Raw genomic sequence first — 14,497 nt, forward strand, 5'->3', positions numbered from 1 at the left:
TTGTTTGCTCATCATGACATCTTTCATTCTTTCTCAATCACTAATATAATCTCATTCTTTGATAGTATCATGGGAAAATTCAGAGGAAAAAATATAGAAAGGGAAGGACAGAATCATTCTCATGATTTTTTCCCCCAACACAAAAGTTTATGACATGTAAAAATAAACATCTAATAAAATGTAAAAGTAAGCTTTGCATTTTATTAGAATTGGATCCAAGGAACAATAATTGACATGATTTCCCACATCTGGCAAGACTTCTAGATACAACTTGATAAATTTGCCATAATAGATAATGCAGTAGTCATTTTAGTGCTTTAGCTTCAAGTGTGACAAGTCTGCTTACATACAGAAGAGATTCTACTCATGCAGGTGGGTGTATTCTCCAACAGCCTCTGAGGGGGCACCTTTATTTCACCAAGTGGGCAGCATAGTGTTTTGTTTCTGTCACTGATGTTGAGTCTTTTGTTACTTTGTTTTATTCTTTCAGACCCTTTTTAAGCAATTTTAGGTACTCCCCCAGATATGCAACCTTCTCCATTATCAGCATCCTGAGAGGGGCACACGCGTCACAATCAATGAACCAACACTGACACATCCTTATCACCCAAAGTCCATGGCTTACAGCAGCACTCACTCTCAGTGTTGTACATTCTGAGTTTGGACGAATGTATAATGAATGACATATGCCTCTCATTATGAAATAGTATCATAGGGACTATTTTAGAAAACTTTTTTACCTTCTTAGGGTGAATTAGAAGAAATTATGAAACACAGGACTATTTCTTCCTAAAAGTTTTTAGTTTGTATTTATAGGGTATAAATTATTTTACTGTGAAAGTTAATTAAGGAAACAAAAAAACACATTGCTTTTTGTTCCTCCTCCACTATTTAATTTTTAAACTTTAGGACACTGTTTGCTCACTGTTTTTACCAATATTTGCAATTAATTATAGCAGTATGTTATCTTTTGCCATATTTGGAAGAAGTGAGGACACATTCTTAACTCAATGTTTCCTTTCCATTTCTAGTGTCTTATTACAGTCTACTGTAAAAATACAAATCTTACAGAGAGGATTAATTAAAAAAAAAAAAGTGAATGAGTTTCTCCTTTAAGGAAAAAGAGTATTTTGTTCTCTTTGAGGAAAAATATACTATACAAAACACTAATGAGCTGGATGAGAGAGATATATTAAAATCCAAGAAATGCTCAGAAAGGAAGTTAGAAAGCAAAGCAATGGCATCTGCTAATAAGTCAAGGCTTGGGGTAGACACAAAGCTTGTATTCTTATGCCAGATAGGGTAGAACTTGGATTTAGATTGTCCAGTTAAAAACAAATCCAGACTTAGATTAGGGGAGACTGTATCCAGAAGTATGACTTTTGTCCTAGGGTTGGTTGGTTGGTTGGTTAGTCACTCAGTCGGGTCTGACTTTTGAGACCCCATGAACTGTAGCCCACTAGCCTCCGCTGTCCATGGGATTCCCCAGGCAAGAACACTGCAGTGGGTTGCCATTTCCTTCTCCAGGGGATCTTCCCCTCCCAGTGATTTCCTGCAGTGCAGATGGTCTGTTGTAGGGAGCATGCTCCAACTTCAGAGATATGCCCCAGTCTCAAAATCAAACAGATAAAGGCCTTTAAAAGACAAAGTTGAACAAGAAGGGATAAGCAAAAATTAACAGATATTTTTCAGGAAAAGTTGGACAGCCACATGGTAATGACCTGTGGAGTCTGACAGGAAACACACCTTACTGTGGTCAGTGGATCATGGCAGCACTGTTTATAATAGCCAGGACATGGAAGCAACCTAGATGTCCATCAGCAGATGAACTGATAAGAAAGCTGTGGTATTTATACACAATGGTGTATTACTCGGCCATTAAAAAGAATACATTTGAATCAGTTCTAATGAGGTGGATGAAACTGGAGCCTATTATACTGAGTGAAGTAAGCCAGAAAGAAAAATACCAATACAGTATACTAACACATATATATGGAATTTAGAAAGATGGTAACAATAACCCTGTATACGAGACAGCAAAAGAGACACTGATGTCTAGAACAGTCTTTTGGACTCTGTGGGAGAGGGAGAGGGTGGGATGATTTGGGAGAATGGCATTGAAATATGTATAATATCATATATGAAATGAGTCACCAGTCCAGGTTCGATGCACAATACAGGATGCTTGGGGCTGGTACACTGGGACAACCCAGAGGGGTGGTATGGGGAGGGAGGAGGGAGGAGGGTTCAGGATGGGGAACACATGTATACCTGTGGCGGATTCATTTTGATATATGGCAAAACCAATACAATATTGTAAAGTTAAATAAAATGAAATAAAAAAAATAAACCCTACAGGTGTAATGAGAAAAAAAATAAAAATAAAAAGCTGGAAAGGGGGTGTGCTCCACCCCACTTAAGGAAAAGCTGGTAAGGGGGTGTGGTCCAGAGTCAGCGACCTGTAGGTAGCAGAGAAGTCTGACTGAAGTTTGGTTGAGACAGAGTGCTGCTGCTAAGTCGCTTCAGTCATGTCCGACTCTGTGCGACCCTATAGACGGCAGCCCACCAGGCTCCGCCATCTCTGGGATTCTCCAGGCAAGAACACTGGAGTGGGTTGCCATTTCCTTCTCCAATGCATGAAAGTGAAAGGTGAAAGTGAAGTTGCTCAGTTGTGTCCGACTCTTAGCGAACCCATGGACTGCAGCCCACCAGGCTCCTCCGTCCATGGGATTTTCCAAGCAAGAGTACTGGAGTGGGGTACCATTAGAGGGAAATAAACAGAGAGTTGCAAACAGTGACCACTGCTATTTCATCATTTTAACAAAATCACCTTTTTTAAGAAAGAAAATGAGAATTCTTGGAGTTGAAGAGCTATCACTGCTGTGACCCTCTCTCGTAGTACCCCTCTCAGCCACCTGTCCAGACCTTATAATCTCTAGGCCTAAAAAAGAGGATTGTCGTTTTGAGGGTCTTTCGAACTATTTTACCTGCTAAAATTGTATTGTCTTCAATTGCTTTTATTTCTTTTCTGATATTGATTTGGTACATTATATAATCTTTGAAAATAATCATGTATGATGTGTTTTTTGGAGCAAAGTGTTTAAAAAATAATTCCATGCTTTGATATTTATGATAAGGGCTAGCATTGGCATTTGATGGCAGAGTTCCATACAAAGCTGGTGGGGTCTATTCCCAGAATATTAATGTAAAAGTGCCCCCAAAGTATTTATTACACGATGTAAGAAACTGCATGTGGTAGCTTAGCATTAACCATAGACATACTAGACATACATTAATAATGTAAAGCAATGACTGGTTTCAGATCTAAGTACATAAGTATGCCTATTTATTATCATTATTATGCTATTTCTTATCATCCTGTTAATCATTATTTATTACCCTTCTGTTGTTATTGCACAGTGTATTATTCACATATATTATTAACATCTGTATACAGATTTGTCTATCTCATAATCTATTAAAGAGAAACCTTTCGAAAACAAATCACTTGTGTCTGCCCCTCACTCTTGCCAACTCAAGCTCATTTCACACTCTTTAATCACCCTCTCAACAGTCCCCAAAGGTAATAGTGAAGATGACAGGGACTGGTATTGTACTTCGTAAGCTTGAATTATAATTCTATAATTTACTCTGTGTATAATTTTCAGGAAGTTACTTGAGCTCTCTAACCTATAGTCTACTCAATCCTAACATGGGAAAACTGTCTACCTACTGGGGTTGTTATGAAGATTAATTAAAATAATTACGGGAGGAATATATAAGAGTAGTTGAGGTATTAACGAATAAATGTATCTTCCTTATCTGTAGGCTTATATCATGTAGTATATAAATATAGGGAAATTTAAAGTCTTAGGCTTCCAGTAATTTAATCCAGAAATTCAGTCAATTCAGTTGCTCAGTAGTGTCCGACTCTTTGAAATCCCATGGACCACAGCACGCCAGGCTTCCCCGTCCATCACCAACTTCTGGAGCTTGCTCAAATTCATGTCCATCGAGTCAGTGATGCCATCCAACCATCTCATCCTTTGTCCTATTCTCCTCCTGCCTTCAATCTTTCCCAGCATCAGGGTCTTTTCCAGTGAGTCAATTCTTTGCCACAGGTGGCCAAAGTATTGGAGCTTTAGCTTCAACATCAGCTCTTCCAATGAATATTCAAGACTGATTTCCCTTAGGATTGGCTGGTTGGATCTCCTTGCAGTCCAAGGAACTTTCAAGAGTCTTCTCCAACACCACAGTTCAAAAGCATCAAATCTTTGGCACTCAGCTTTCTTTATAGTCCAACTCTCACATCCATACATGACTGCTGAAAAGCCATAGCTTTGACTAGATGGACCTTTGTTGGCAAAGTAATCAGATCAGATCAGATCAGATCAGTCCTTCAGTCGAGTCCGACTCTTTGTGACCCCATGAATCGCAGCACACCAGGCCTCCCTGTCCATCACCAACTCCCGGAGTTCACTCAGACTCACGTCCATCGTGTCAGTGATGCCATCCAGCCATCTCATCCTCTGTCGTCCCCTTCTCCTCCTGCACCCAATCCCTCCCAGCATCAGAGTCGTTTCCAATGAGTCAACTCTTCTCATGAGGTGGCCAAAGTACTGGAGTTTCAGCTTTAGCATCATTTCTTTCAAAGAAATCCCAGGGCTGATCTCCTTCAGAATGGACTGGTTGAATCTCCTTGCAGTCCAAGGGACTCTCAAGAGTCTTCTCCAACACCACAGTTCAAAAGCATCAATTCTTTGGCGCTCAGCCTTCTTCACAGTCCAACTCTCACATCCATACATGGCCACAGGAAAAACCATAGCCTTGACTAGACGAACCTTTGTTGGCAAAGTAATGTCTCTGCTTTTGAATATGCTATCTAGGTTGGTCATAACTTTCCTGCAAAGTAATATGGTTGGGCAAAATCTCTTGCAAATAGCAATTATAAATTCTAAAATTAGAATATAAAGCTATAAGTATGTTTCCAATTTTTTTATTGCTTGCACATAAGAAATTAAAATATGCAAGTGTGTATGTGTGTGTATATGCTTTAAATGTTTACACTGAAAAAGGTTGAAGGTCTAAAATTAGTAATGTAAGTGTCTTACTTTAGAAGGTCCCCTCCTAAAAATGGCAAACCAAATAAATGGAAGCAAAGAATAGTAAATAAGAAAGATGAAAAACCAATAAAATAGAAATAATAAGTAAATCAATAGAAACAAAGCTACTTTTAAGTAGTGAAATTGATAAACCTTTATTTATAATGAGAGAGAGGGATCTAGTCAAATTATCCTTTCCTCAATGACTTTAATGCATTCAGAACTAAGTCAAATACCTCCACATTCTTGTTCTGCCTGTATTTTTATGCTTAACTCTTAACATTTTTCCACATCCACCTTAAGATCCAAGTATGCCAATTTTCTATGCATTCCATTAAGATGACGTTCTTTCTCCTCCTCTTGCACATACGGATACCGTCCTAGGTGTAAGTAGACCTAATTTCTCATCGAGCTCAACATGAGCACCATGCCTTTTGGAAAAGTTTTCCCAATTGCCTCCACACTTTCATCTGTAAAATGTCAGCAAAGTAAGCCACATCCTCCTGTGGTCTGCTGTTATAAAAATATCACAGCATTTATTAAGGTATAAGAAATGCAAGGTTCTTTAATAGATGCCATGATTATTGCAGGGAAAGGCAGTAGGGTTGTTTTTTTTTTTTTTTTGGTTTTGTTTTTGTTGTTGTTTTCATCTATTTCTAGCCTAGTGCATCACACACAGTAGTACTCAATAAATTCTTTGAATAAATGGAAGCTCTGTATCCACTTGCATTCCTAAATATAAAGCAATGTGATTGAGTGGAAGAATCTGCATCATTTTTGGCATCAGATAGAAACTTGAGATTTGGCTGCAAAATGTTCTAGTTGCATGACATTTTCAGAGCTTTAGTTTTCTCATGTCTTATATGAGGATGAAGATAATACCAACCAACATATATTATGATGCTTGACAATTGTGTATCACCTAAGAGTCACAGCATCCCTCACCTTACTGCTACTGGAAGGCCTGCCCTGAGAAATTACCATTTGTCGCACACAACACCATCTACTCCCTTTGCCAAAGATATTGGGCAAGAGATGCGAATCCAAAAAATAAGAGGCTATGGGATCATTGCTGATGTACATAGAATACTTTGACCCCTTAGAAGTTTCAACAGGAAAATAAGAATAGGCCTTTACTCAGTGGAAGTTGAAAATCTGTCACTAAGAGTTTATAGGTGTTAACAATCAGCCATAAACAAGATAAATTATAAATAAGCAGAAATTCTGAGTGAAAGAAACCAATACACAGAGAGAGGAGGTTAATGACATAATCTAATATTAATTGGAAAAGGTACAAAGAAAGAGAAAGTAGCCAGGTCATTTCTGGAGACCTATGAACTCCCATCACTGCCATCACCAGATCTATTATAACCTTGCCATGGCTCTTCTTCCCTTATTTCCATGAAAGTCCATTTAACATAACTACAATGAATCTCTTTTCTTTACAACCCAAATTGCCTGAGCAATCACTACCTGCTTCATAAATTTGCTATAATCCAGAGGACACTGAGTTTTAAATAGTTATTAATATGTGTCCCTCTTTCCAGTCATCACCCCTGGCATTCTAATCTCAGCACACAAACTAGATCAAGTCTTTAAAATGTAAGTAAAGTCACAATGTGTCTCATTACAACTGTCCAATAATTCCCGTTTCATCCTTGTAAAAGCCAAATAACCTGAAATTGCCAGCAAGATCTTTTATACTCTGCCACCACGTGTACAAGTAAACACACGGGCCACTTGCGATCTTTGTCATCACAATCACCACATCCTTCTCTTCCTTCTCCTTCTCCCCTTGCCCTCCTCTGCCTTCCAACCTCCCCTTTCCCTTCCTTCTCCTGCTTTCCACCTCTCTGCACTGCAGTCACGAAGGATACCTTGTTGTCCCTTGAGCATTTCCGGCTAACAGTTTGGTTTGACCTAAGCTTTTCTTTGGTTTGATAACTTCAGGGCTCACTCCCTCATCTTAGTGATATATTTCCCCACTAGCTCTTCAGTTGGACTTTTTCTGAACATTCTGTATAAAATTTTGTGCTTCCTGCCCCATGACAATACTAACTACCCCCCCCCCATTCAGTTCAGTTCAGTTCAGTTCAGTCGCTCAGTCGTGTCCAACTCTTTGCGACCCCATGAATCGCAGCACACCAGGCCTCCCTGTCCATCACCTACTCCTGGAGTTCACTCAAACTCATGTCCATCGAGTCAGTGATGCCATCCAGCCATCTCATCCTCTGACGTCCCCTTCTCCTCCTGCCCCCAATCCCTCACACCACAATCCCAATTTCCAATGAGTCCACTCTTCGCATGAGGTGGCCAAAGTATTGGAGTTTCAGCTTTATCATCAGTCATTCCAACGAACACCCAGGACTGATCTCCTTCAGAATGGACTGGTTGGATCTCCTTGCAGTCCAAGGGACTCTTAAGAGTCTTCTCCAACACCACAGTTCAAAAGCATCAGTTCTTTGGTGCTCAGCTTTCTTCACAGTCCTACTCTCACATCCGTACATGACCACAGGAAAAACCATAGTCTTGACTAGATGGAGCTTTGTTGGCAAAGTAATATCTCTGCTTTTTAGTATGCTGTCTAGGTTGGTCATAACTTTCCTCCCAAGGAGTAAGCGTCTTTTAATTTCATGGCTGCAGTCACCATCGACAGTGATTTTGGAGCCCAAAAATATAAAGTCTGACACTATTTCCACTGTTTCCCCATCTATTTGCCATGAAGTGATGGGACCAGATGTCATGATCTTCGTTTTCTGAATGTTGAGCTTTAAACCAACTTTTTTCACTCTATTTCACTTTCATCAAGAGGCTTTTTAGTTCCTCTTCACTTTCTGCCATAAAGGTGGTGTCATCTGCATATCTGAGGTTACTGATATTTCTCCCGGCAATCTTGATTCCAGCTTGTGCTTCTTCCAGTCCAGTGTTTCTCATGATGTACTCTGCATAGAAGTTAAATAACTGGGTGACAATACACAGCCTTGACGTACTCCTTTTCCTATTTGGAACCAGTCTGTTGTTCCATGTCCAGTTCTAACTGTTGCTTCCTGACCTGCATATAGGTTTCTCAAGAGGCAAGTCAGGTAGTCTGCTCTGGTATTCCCATCTCTTGAAGAATTTTCCACAGTTTATTGTGATCTACACAGCCAAAGGCTTTGGCATAGTCAATTAAGCAGAAATATGTTTTTCTGGAACTCTCTTGCTTTTTCGATGATCCAGCAGATGTTGCCAATTTGATCTTTGGTTCCTCTGCCTTTTCTAAAACCAGCGTGAACATCTGGAAGTTCACAGTTCATGTATTGCTGAACTACCACCCCCCATACCTGCTTTTATTTCTATTTAGCCCTTTTGTTTATCTAGTATACTCTGCTGCTGCTGCTGCTGCTAAGTCACTTCAGTCATGTCCGACTCTGTGCAACCCCATAGATGGCAGCCCACGAGGCTCCCCCATCCCTGGGATTCTCCAGGCAAGAACACTGGAGTGGGTTGCCATTTCCTTCTCCAATACATGAAAGTGAAAAGTCAAAGTGAAGTCGCTCAGTCATGTCTGACTCTTAGCGACCCCATGGACTGCAGCCTACCAGCCTCCTCTGTCCATGGGATTTTCCAGGCAAGAGTATTGGAGTGGGGTACCATTGCCTTCTCCGCTAGTATACTCTATATTCTACTAATTTACCTTGTCTATTCACTATGACCGATTACTAGAACATGAACTTCATCCAGATAGAAGCTTCTTTTCCTGGATCATTCCTAATTGTACCTCCAGCACTAAGACAGGTTCCTAAGAAATAGTATATACTCAAAAATTTCAAGGAGTAAAAAGGGATAAATAAAGGAAGAAAGGACCCTAGTTTAAGCCCTTATATGGTTAGTTTTATTGCTTTACAAGTGATGCTTACTATAACACTACTAAAATTGCTGATTATATTTTTTAAAAGTTTCTTTTAAAAATTGTAAGTTTTCTTCAGTAAAGAGGGAGTGTGTTGTAGTGAGCACAATATAGACTGTGTCATAAAAAAAAATCCTCTGATTATTCAAGACCTTGCTTTGCTATTTGTCTCATGTTTACTCAAATGTAAAGGGAGCTGATGACTACCTGGCAGAAGTGTGGTAGGTATTCAATAGCTTCTATCATAGCACGGCCATGTTGTGTGTGCTGTAAAATGAAATAACTGCAGCTTTCCATTTCTTCTGCAAAACAGAACCCTCTGAAACTGCCATAATACTCTCTAGCATATGAGCACATATTTCTTTCAACCATGCAAATATATTATTACAAAAAGCCAGCTTTGTTTGCAAAACTATTTATGCCAGGTTTTCTAATTATTAAAAACATGTATTTACAGAATATAACAAATTAAATATGTCTGAAAAATAGAAACCATGATTTTTCTAGAAAAGATCATCTGTTAAAAAAGGTCAGGTGTTTAAAAAGCTGTTGAAGGGTATGAATAAAAGCATTTTTAAAAATAGATATGAAAAATTATTGAAAGCAAATAGGGAAAATTTATGTCCACATGAAAACCTGTACATGGATGTTTATGGCAGTTTATTCATGGTTGCTAAAACTTGGAATCAACCAAGATGTCCTTCAGTAGGTGAAAGGGTAAAATGTGGAATATTATTCATGAATTAAACAAGTAAGCTATCAAGTCATAAAAAAATCAGGTCAGATCAGATCAGTTGCTCATTCGTGTCTGACTCTTTTCGACCCCATGAATCGCAGCACACCAGGCCTCCCTGTCCATCACCAACTCCCGGAGTTCACTCAGACTCACGTCCATCGAGTCAGTGATGCCATTCAGCCATCTCATCCTCTCTCGTCCCCTTCTCCTCCTGCCCCCAATCCCTCCCAGCATCAGAGTCTTTTCCAGTGAGTCAACTCTTCACATGAGGTGGCCAAAGTACTGGAGTTTCAGCTTTAGCATCATTCCTTCCAAAGAACACCGAGGGCTGATCTCCTTTAGAATGGACTGCTTGGATCTCCTTGCAGTTTAGCTAAAAGTTCATTCAGATGTTTTCATAAGATATTAGGAGAAAATCCAAATGAACTTTTTAGGTCAACCTAACATATATTTTCGGAGAAGGCAATGGCAACCCACTCCAGTATTCCTGCCTAGAAAATCATATGGACGGAGGAGCCTGGTAGGCTGCAGTCCATGGGGTCTCGAAGAGTTGGACACGACTGAGTGACTTCACTTTCACTTTCCACTTTCATGCATTGGAGAAGGAAATGGCAACCCACTCCAGTGTTCTTGCCTGGAGAATCCTAGGGATGGGGGAGCCTGGTGGGCTGCCATCTATGGGGTCGCACAGAGTCGGACACGACTGAAGCGACTTAGCAGCAGCAACAACAACATATATTTTAAGTAAATATAAAGTATTTAAATTGTTCTGGGACTTCCTTGTTGCCCAGTGGTTAAGACTCTGTGCTCCCAATGCAGGGGGTCCAAATTCGACTCCTGGTCAGGGAACTAGACCCTACATACCACAACCAACAATTCACACACTGCAACAAAGAACTGGTGCAGCCAAATAAATAAGTAATTAAAAAAAATTAAGCTGTCTTTTAATAAAAAAACTAACATTTTAGTCAGCCATAGCAATTTATGACCCGCAGATAAGCAAGATAATGTAGTGTGAGATGACTGCTGCTGTGTAGATTTTTGTATATTTGTGTGTGTGTTTATTCATCTATTGATCAAATACATGTAATTTAATTTTTAAGTAAAATGTCCTATACATATTAATTAAAAACACTACATCACATGAATATAAAGCAGATAATTGTAAACTTTTCCTGTAAATGACTAGGTAAGAAATAGTTTCTATTTTGCAGGTCAAGTCTCTTGCAATTACTCAGTCTGCCTTAAGAACTTGAAAACATCTGCAATTTGGACAATATGTAAACAAGTTAGTATGGTTGTGTTCCAAGGAAACTGATTTTTTTTTTAAACAGAAAGCTGGATTATTTGACATGTTAAATGTCTTATTTTGCATATGTGGATAAAATATCACTGAATTAATATTTAAGCACTACTAATTTTCAATGACTATTTTTTATTAATTTAAATGCATGCCGTTTAAGAAGAGTTTTTCTTTACATGCTCTGTGCTCAGTCACTCACTCAGTCATTCACTTTTGTCCGATTCTTTGTGACCCCATGGACTGTAGCCCACCAGGCTTTTCTGTTCATGAGCTTTTCCAGGCAAGAATACTGGAGTGGGTTGCCATTTCCTCCTCCAGGGGATCTTTCGGACCGAGGGATCGAACCCACGTCCTCTGCATTGGTAGGCAGATTCTTTCCCACTGAGCTACCTGCGAAGCCCCTTTCTTTATAAAAATATATGAAAAATCTTTCATAAAATGTCCCTCAAATTATACTTGAGGTAACTTAAAGGAAATGGCAACTCACTCCAGTATTCTTGCCTGGAAAATCCTATGGGCAGAAGAGCCTTGGTGGGCTACAGTACATGGAGTCACAAAGAGTCGGCCAGGACTGAGTGACTGAGCACAAACAATAGGCCATCTCCTACAGTGTGGCTCAGTCTGCAGAGAAGCTGTTTTGTTCTTAAATTCTCTCCTAATCAGCTCTTGATTAAATACATATATCTCACATATCATCACAGAGTCTGGAGGTTATCATTCCTCTTTTACAAAGTGATTTTATTGGACTTTCATTTTGTTACATTTCATTTGGTTAAGCATCTTGTTTGATGCTTAAAAACGATGTGTGCTTTTTATTTTCAAGAGATGGTTGGTCAGAGTTTCATTTGCCTTTGTATAACTGTAACGAGATGTCTTACAAAATGAAAGATATGGATGACTGATAGATAAATAAATAGATAGTTCAAGAGCCAGGGTTCAAGAGTGCTAATGCTACATTTTGGAGGTTGTACTTCTGAATTCTATTATTCTAAATTGTTGATGTATTACCAATTACTAAAATATATATTTTTTATGGAATAGAACTTTTTTTATTTATGCATTATTCAATCATTTTTTTCTGTCTTGGAATTTATGTTATAAGTTTAACCAGAGAGAATTATTCCTTAGATACAAACCTCCAAAGCAAGGTCTTCCCACAAAAAAGAAAAAAGTAACAAAACAGAAAATAAAATAATAAAATGTGGGTATATATGAACAGATACATTTTATTTATTTGTTGGTTTTCTTTTTTATTTAATTAATTTTTATTGGAGTATAGTTGCTTTACAATGAACACATTTAAATTGTACCAAACCTATGGCTACTGCAACTAGAATTTAAAAGATAAATCTTCTAAGACTATGCAAAATGTTGCCATATTCAATAGAATGTTTCTTTATTAGCAGCCAAGTTTTCTGTTCAGTTCAGTTCAGTTCAGTCACTCAGTCGTGTCCGACTCTTTGCGACCCCATGAATCGCAGCACGCCAGGCCTCCCTGTCCATCACCAACTCCCAGAGTTCACCCAGACTCAAGTCCATCGAGTCAGTGACGCCATCCAGCCATCTCATCCTCTGTCGTCCCCTTCTCCTCCTGCACCCAATCCCTCCCAGCATCAGAGTCTTTTCCAATGAGTCAACTCTTCGCATGAGGTGGCCAAAGTACTGGAGTTTCAGCTTTAGCATCATTCCTTCCAAAGAAATCCCAGGGCTGATCTCCTTCAGAATGGACTGGTTGGATCTCCTTGCAGTCCAAGGGACTCTCAAGAGTCTTCTCCAACACCACAGTTCAAAAGCATCAATTCTTTGGCGCTCAGCCTTCTTCACAGTCCAACTCTCACAACCATACATGACCACAGGAGAAACCATAGCCTTGACTAGACGAACCTTTGTTGGCAAAGTAATGTCTCTGCTTTTGAATATGCTGTCTAGGTTGGTCATAACCTTCCTTCCAAGGAGTAAGTGTCTTTTAATTTCATGGCTGCAGTCACCAACTTCAGTGATTTTGGAGCCCAAAAAATAAAGTCTGACACTGTTTCCACTGTCTCCCCATCTATTTCCCATGAAGTGATGGGACCGGAGGCCATGATTTTCGTTTTCTGAATGTTGAGCTTTAAGCCAACTTTTCCGCTCTCCACTTTCACTTTCATCAAGAGGCTTTTTAGTTCCTCTTCACTTTCTGCCATAAGGGTGGTGTCATCTGCATATCTGAGGTTATTGATATTTCTCCCGGCAATCTTCATTCCAATTTGTGTTTCTTCCAGTCCAGCGTTTCTCATGATGTACTCTGCATAGAAGTTAAATAAGCAGGGTGACAATATACAGCCTTGACGTACTCCTTTTCCTATTTGGAACCAGTCTGTTGTTCCATGTCCAGTTCTAACTGTTGCTTTCTGACCTGTATACAAATTTCTCAAGAGGCTTTAACACAAAAGGACTGATGTTATTTGAAATATATGGATTAGCTAGTGTATTAGTGTTTATTTTATCTTCTCTTATTTATCATTGTGATATATGATCATGATTTTTTTTAAAAAGATAAAATGCATCAAACTGGACTATTAGAAAAGAATAACATCTAAAGTTCACTCTAGGAAAAAAATTACTTTTATTTTCAGCTTTTTGAAAGGCTGTTTTACATATTTGTCTATAGTAAACACTGTCGATTGTCAAACCTGATTCAACAATCTAAATTTTAGTTGTTCGCATTAATCCATTTCTCTACCACGTAGTTCTTCCTCCCAAGTGCAGTAATGGCTTAATTGTTCTAATCTTTCTCTTTGGCGTAAGTTTTTCAGATATGGACAAAAGATTATATTAGTCAATAAGACAAAAATGAAGTTTTGGGGACACTCTTGGGGTGATAAATTACTCTTAAGCACTAGATGAGAGCAAATGAACTTGGATAATTGATTGCAGGGTGAAACCAGTTGCTCCAACTAACCCTAAGCCAACTTCATCTTTTTATGTATGTTCCACATTTCTCCAAGGTTTATTCCATTCTCTTAACTTTATTTTGTATTGTTGTTTCTATGGCAGCCAAAAAGAATCCTAATTAACACAATGATTGACAGTTAATATATTTTACATTATTTCTGTCAATATATATGAGTTTTTCTAAAACCATTCATGAATATTATTTTTTATATTATAATAACAATATGTTATTATACATAATAGTGTTCTCCATGACTGTGGTGATCAGGAGGTAGACCTTCAATACTGTCAACCAGACCACAGCTAATTGGAGCCTTAACATCTAATTAAAGTCATCTGGATAATCTATGCTGAGATATATGTACAGCTAAACTTTCTGATTGAAGTTTTATCTCCAGGGATGGAGCCTGAATAACATTTGAATTTGTCCTCTGCCCGCTGTTAAGTCTGAACTTCATTAGCTGCTCCATTCTGCAGCTAGTCATTAGATTTACATTTCTTAACTATATTTTTTTAAAAAGAAATTAGTGGCT

This window comes from Bos javanicus, chromosome 24, assembly GCF_032452875.1.
Source record: "Bos javanicus breed banteng chromosome 24, ARS-OSU_banteng_1.0, whole genome shotgun sequence".
Taxonomy (NCBI): Eukaryota; Metazoa; Chordata; class Mammalia; order Artiodactyla; family Bovidae; genus Bos; species Bos javanicus.